At 40.6% G+C, this 6790-nt stretch overlaps 1 long non-coding RNA gene across 2 annotated transcripts in view; it reads right to left on the bottom strand.

The window, feature by feature from the left end:
* Nucleotides 1–6295, bottom strand: part of LOC114032161 — a 16428-nt gene extending 10133 nt beyond the window's left edge. Inside the window, exons 1-2 of one of the 2 annotated variants that reach the window (XR_003567809.1) lie at nt 6229–6295; nt 4219–4282 (exon numbers count right to left, since the gene is read on the bottom strand). This is a non-coding gene — a long non-coding RNA (uncharacterized LOC114032161). The remainder of the gene's footprint in view (nt 1–4218; nt 4283–6228) is intronic. The other variant, XR_003567810.1, reaches the window with a different exon arrangement.
* Nucleotides 6296–6790: the final 495 nt, after the last annotated feature.

Genomic DNA, 6790 nt, shown 5'->3' with positions numbered 1-6790 from the left:
AGAGAGGGACAGAGAGACAGAGAAACAGAGAGGCAGAGAGAGACAGAAAGAGACAGAGAGAAACAGAGAGAGACACATAGAGAGAGACAGACAGAGACACACAGAGAGAGAGAGAGGAAGAGAGACAGAGAGACAGAGATAGAGACAGAGACAGAGACAGAGAGAGACAGAGACAGAGACAGAGACAGGGACAAAGAGAGAGAAAGAATAGTGAGAGATGAGAAAACTCTCAGGTCAGAATCTTAGGGAATACTCACAGTAGGTGGGAAAAGGAGGATGATCCAGCAAAAGAAGCTGAGAAAGAATAGTCAGAGATAGAGGGCAGTGTCCTAAAAACCAAAGAAGGAAGAAAATGTAGGAGGAAAAGGAAATCAGCAGCACTGAAAGCTGAAGAGAGGTCAAGTGGAACGATGATTAAGAAATAGCCGCTGGATTTATAGTGCTTACCATCTTGTGTGCTGCAGGCAGCCATCTTTGACCTACACAGCTGTATTTTTTTGTCACCTCATTATTGGCCTCATTACTCCCATTTCTGTGGCATTGGTATTTTGAGAATTATTCTGTATTTCTGTAGCTGATTAAAAAACAACAACACCCAAGTACATGATTTTCTTTACTTTTATGCCTATCAAATTTCATGTTGTTAGATTTGGCTCATTATTCCAAATGGTCCAGATTTGTTGTATCTGATGTCGTTATCCAACATATTAGCCATATCCCCCTGGGTCTGTGCCGTCTAGAAGGTTCCTAAGCTTGGCATCTATGTATTTGTCCTCATTGATAATATTATTGAGCAGCAGAGAGCAGATGCTAAAGCACAGTGGCATGCCACTGGAGACCACCATTTAGGGTGATATGAATCCATTGCTCAGCATGATTTTAGGCCTCACTATAAATTACCAAACTTTAATACCATCCAGCTCCTGCATTTTTATTTTGTCCAAAAGATATCATGACAGATTTTTATCAAATACTGTGAAATCCAGGTGTGCTGTTTACCCTGTTCTATAGACCTATCAACCTTTCCCCTTTCCCCCAATATTTCAAGGATTTATAATTTCACTAGGGTGGGTGACACTACATTGGTGCAAATATTACAACCCTTCTACAGCTTAGTAGGTTCAGGAGTTGCTGTGACCAAAAAAATATCATCTTCCTTTGGCCAACTAGGTTGATGAGCTTCTCCAGATTTAGCTTGGCTGGTCCTTAGACAACAGACATACAAATCACCCATCGCCAATCCCATACCTGAAGCATTCCCAGATTGGTTGGAAACACCACAGTTTGTTCTCCCATGACATAGCCTTACAGGAACCCAAAGGTCCTCTCTATACTAAGATGACGCATCTGAGTGAGACTTTAGGGAGAACTCTATTAGCCCATTTGAGAACTCTTTTCAAAAAGGAAATGAACTTAATTTGTCATTGCTGCTTTCTTAGGGAACCCACGGTTTTCTGCTCTCATGGTTCCCGATGCTTCTGAGCTAAATGATATTCCTCCTCTCCAGTATCTTTATTATCTACATCACCTGTTCCACTTGAATGAATGATACATTTATTAAATGCTTACTGAGTGTAAAGCACTCCTCTAGGCTCTGGGGACAAGAATAGATCCTACTCTTAAGGACCTCACATCCTAAAAGGGGAGGTAACACATATGGAAGGTTTCAGCTATAAGTCAGATGGAAAGGTCCCATGATCCTTAGGCTGCAGTGGCAAAGTAGATGGTAATGTCTTTTCTTTAATGTCATTTCCACTGATAAAATGATATCAGTATTTGATATTGAGCCATTTAACACTGGACTGGAAGTAGTATTATTCCAAAGGCTCTTGGTTTGAAATCTCCATTAGGGTCTCAGGGGACATGGTGATCAAGGTGGTGGTGGTTTGACCTACCTGGTGCATACTGCTTCCTGTCTCTCCCTTGCTGCTTCAGCTAGCTGGCTCATTTGCCCTATGAATAGCAATTGGTTAGCAGTTGGTGGGATAGCTGGTTCCTTGACCACAACAGCTGTGTCCCCAGATAATGGCTTTAATGGATGAGTCAGAAGGGGGAACAGTGGTGGTGGGAAAGAGGGTCCTGTTATCTCCAGGGCTTCTACGTTCATTTACCCATTTGTGACAGTTAGCCTATGGATGGAGTTGAGAGATGTATTGCCTTGTATAAAGAAAAACAAAGAAGCCAGCATCATTGAATTTGTAGAGTATGTGAAGGGCAGTAAGGTATAAGAAGAATAAAAATGCAAGAAAGAACCAGGCTATGCAGGGCTTTAAAAGCCAAACAGAAGATTTAATATTTGATCTTACAGGCAATAGAGTTTATTGAATAAGGTATGACATGGTCACACTCATGGTTCAGGAAGATCATTTAGAAGGCTGAGTGAGGGATGGATTGGAATGAAGACAGATAAGGCAGGAAGATCAACTAATAGGCTATTGTGATGATGATGGAGGCCTGCATTAGGGTGGTGGCAGTGTCAGAGGAGAGGAGGTAGATAGATAAGAGAGATGTTGGGAAGGCAAATTTGTCAGAACTAGGTACTTGGGATTTAGTTCTTAACCAGAGCACTTGAACTCTTTTAATTCATCCAGATCTTCTTGAACTATCTCCTTACCCTATAATTGACTTTCAGTTCCCTCTTAATTCTGTTTAATCTATCCTTTTCAATTCACAGATAATATGTCTTGATAGAGAACACAGAAACAGGAAAGATAGATCTCTGGCATCTCATTCATTCTCTGAAGTTGTGTCTGGGGGCTCTGAACATCAGATCAAACACCAGGATTCAAATTAGCTGAACTAATCCCTGTCTTTCTCTATGTGAAAATTCAGGCTTGTCTTGGAAGTCTGTTCTAGCTGTTCAGATAGGGAAGAATCTTTGGTAGACTGAGTCACTGTGAAGCTCTTATCATAGCCCCCTGGTCTCTTTGCAGGAAGGTCCTCTTGTGTGGGACCTTTTTAGATGAAGCCTAAAAGAAAAAATTATGCTTGCTTTTTTCCCCCCAGAAAGTTCAAGTGACTTAAAAAATCAAACTTTTAAAGGCTTCTTGGTCCCGTATTTGTTCATGTCATATTGGCAGATATTTCAAAATGAATCTAGAAATAAGAACACTGAAATTTTATTTGGCATAGGGAGAAGTGTTTGTTTTCTGTACTGGTCTGTCAAATAGCTATTAGATCCACACAACTTTGAATGTGTCTTGAAACAGGAAAGCAGTTGAAATGTGAGAAGCTGAATCATTTAACTAATTAACAGCCCAGAGCAAAATAGCCAGTTTTTTTCCCTCCAGTTTTTCTCATTCAGTGATTCAGTGAATAATTATGCCATTGTCAGAGGCAACGTAGAATAGAAACTCTCCAGCAGAATGTAAGTTCTTTGAGGGTAGGAACTATTTTGGCCAATTTTGCTTTTTAAGGCATTCTTCTCATTGGCTTTTTGGACCTCTTTTGCCATTTGGGTTAGGCTATTTTTTAAGGTGTTATTTTCTTCAGTATTTTTTTGGGTCTCCTTTAGCAAGCTGTTGACTTGTTTTTCATGATTTTCTTGTATCACTCTCATTTCTCTTCCCAGTTTTTCCTCTACTTCTCTTACTGGCTTCTCAAAATCCTTTTTGAGCTCTTCCATGGCCTGGGACCAATTCATGGTTTTTCTTGGAGGCTTTGGATATACATAGGAACTATTTTTGAATCTTTCTACCTCTAGTGCCCATCATTGTGCATGGTGAAGAATGAGTTGTTTCTTTTTTTTAATTTATATGCATAGTCTTTCCTTTGAACAAACTATAGGTAGTTTTTCTATTTTAAAGTTATTCCAAAATCATTGTGCTATTCAGTCATTTTTCAGTCATATCTGACTTTTTGTGACCCCATTTGGGGTTATCTTGGCAGAGAGACTAAAGTGGTTTGCCATTTCCTTCTCCAACTCATTTTATAGATGAGGAAATTGAAGTAAACAGGGTTAAGGTACTTGCCTTCACACAGGTAGTAAGTTTCTGAGGTCTGATTTGAACTGAGGTCTTCATGACTCCAGGCCCAGAAGATCTGAGTTCAAATTTTAAAGTTCCCTTCCTAACAGATGGGGAAACCAAGACAGAGAGAGTTGAAGTGACTTACTAAAAGTTGCACAGGAAGGAAATAAACATGATTCCAAGTCCTCTGACTACAAATCCAGTGCCCTTCCCAGTATACCAGAGGGTCGTAATATTCAAGAAGTGTTACCATACTATTCTTCCACTCCCAATAACCCCAACAATTTCAGCCTCTTCTTGGAAGCTCCTTCAGGCTGAAAAGGAAGAGAGCAATGTCTTAGTTTGGGTGTCTGACTCACTGCAGGCCCCTGGCTGACTCCTTGAAACCTCACACTTCTTCTTTCTTCTGGGAGTTGGGTTTTTTTTTCTTTCTTTTCCCAGGAAGTGCCTACAGACATCCTAGTTAATCTTAGGATTACAGTTATTATATAAGAGTTGGATCCTACTTTGGGTCCTTATTAAAAACAGAATTATAGGATCTGAGAGGTAGGAGGGGCCTCAGGGGATATTTAGTTCAAGCTATTAACAGAAGGAATCCACACCGAAATAGCTCCCCAAATGGTCATTCAACCTTTGCTTAAAGACCTATAGACATGATAGATACTCACTCACGACACTTACATAGGTAATTTGACATTTCTACCAGATACATTTCTTTTTTTTTTATGTTGAAAATGAAACTCTGACACAGTAGAGTAGAGCTTTGGACTGGAAAAACACATTCTGATGAATTGGTCTGTTTCTGCTAATTCATTCTGATTAAAAAAGCGTATACCATGTGTCAGGAATTGTGCTTAGGTACTCAGGATACAAAGACAAAAATGAAATAGTCCCTTCCCTCAAGGAGCGTGTGGTCTACTGTTCTTGACTGTCGGGAGAGTGTTGGCCTTTATAACACATCCAAGGAGTTACTAGATGAAACTGAGTGAATGAAAGTTTGTGAGACAGTGAAAGGATAAAAGTAACTCTCCATTTAGGGAGGACACTGACAAGTTGGAGATTGTTCAGAAGAATGCCACCAAGATGGCGCAGGGCTTTGAGATCTCACCATCAAAAGATTGGATAGAGGAGCCAGAGATAATCAGTCTTGATAAGAGAGGACTCAAAGGGGAAGCAGTAGTAGCCTGGCCCAAATTTAACACTTGATAAAAGCTTGTTGGTTGATTGAAGGGCTATCATATGGACAAATATTCATCTTGTTTTATATGGTCCCAAGGAACAGAAATTGAACCAATGGGTGGAAGTTGCAAAGAAATATAGGCTTAATATTGAAAAAAAAAATTTACTGACAGTTTGAGCTACACGAAAGTAGAAGAGACTCTCTCGAGGGTTGATCTCAGTAAATGCCTTCAAGCAAAAGCTGGATAACCACTGTAGGTGTAGGTTGGAATTTTTTTTTCCTGGCATGAGTTAGACTTCAACTAGGTGGCACAGTGGATAGAATGCTGGCCATGGAGTCAGGAGGAGCTGAATTTAAATCTAGCCTCAAACACTTCCTAGCTGTGTGACCCTGGGCAAGTCACTTAAGCCTGTTTGTCTCAGTCTCCTTCCTCATCTGTAAAATGAGCTGGAGAAGGAAATGGCAAACTACTCCAGCATCTTTGTCAAGAAAACCCCAAATGGGGTTGTGAAAAGTAAGAACAGGACTGAAAAATGACTTAACAACAGTCAGTTAGACATAAGGGCTTTGGGGGTCCTTTCAACTCTGAGATTCTCTGATTTTATGATGTCAACTCCAATAGACTCAAGAGGACTCACTTCACTAGTGTTTATTTCAGATCAGAGGAAGGCAGGGTGGTCTTACAATCCTCCACTACCCCAAGAACTGTGGTTCTTACTTAGCAAACATCTAATGAATACTTGGGGAGCATTTGTGGAGTGAATGTAATGGAAAGAGAGCTAGCTTGGGAAGGCAGGGGACCTGCTCCTGGTATTGCCATTAACCGGCCTTGTGACTCTGGGCAAGTTATATCTCCTCCCAGAGCTGAGGTTTCCCCACCTATAAAGTAAGACGGTTGCATAAAATAATCCCCAAGATCCCTTTTATCCCTAACATCCTATGATTCTATTTGATCTTGATATTGTTTAATGTCTTTCCCATAAAGTCGGTCACCCACTGATAGTGTGAGAGATAGTGGGGACTCAAGCCATTCCATGCAATACATTTCCAGTGAGTGATAAAAATGAAATAATCACTTACCATCAGAAGAAGTGATTAGAGGACTGGCTAAAGTCTAAGTGATACAGGAACCAACACAGAGAAACTCGTAAGGAGCAGATGCTTAACTTTTCCAGTGTTTATATGGGGTGGACAGATTAGATGTTGGCAGTGAAAGCCAGCTGTTGAGAAATTTTCTTCCGGTCTTATTCCTTTAATGGTTTCCATTTACCCCAATTTGCATTTGTGAAATGAATTGTGGGTGTATGCCCCCAAGTAAGTATGTCATCAAGCCCTAGTTATGGAGGGATTTTGGCAACATCTTGCTATTTGGCAACCACAAACGTGAATCCCAATGGGTCTTACCAAAACCTGTTTTTTCCAGAGCTCTATTTCAAGAAATCCACTTTCTTTTGGGCAGAGTACCCACATGTAAATGCATGATTCCCCATGTGGACAGAAGGAGAGAGGAGGGGGAAGAAGGAAAGAAAGAAAGAAGCAAGCAAGCAAGGAAGGAAGGAATGCGCAATATTGACCAACTGGAACTGGCCAGTTGGGTCCCCAGTGGGACAGCTACTACTGCTAACAGATTGTTGTTTGTCCT

This window comes from Vombatus ursinus, unplaced genomic scaffold (assembly GCF_900497805.2).
Source record: "Vombatus ursinus unplaced genomic scaffold, bare-nosed wombat genome assembly UNPS02015404.1, whole genome shotgun sequence".
In the NCBI taxonomy this organism is placed as follows: domain Eukaryota; kingdom Metazoa; phylum Chordata; class Mammalia; order Diprotodontia; family Vombatidae; genus Vombatus; species Vombatus ursinus.
This window is presented reverse-complemented; position numbering and strand designations above follow the sequence as displayed.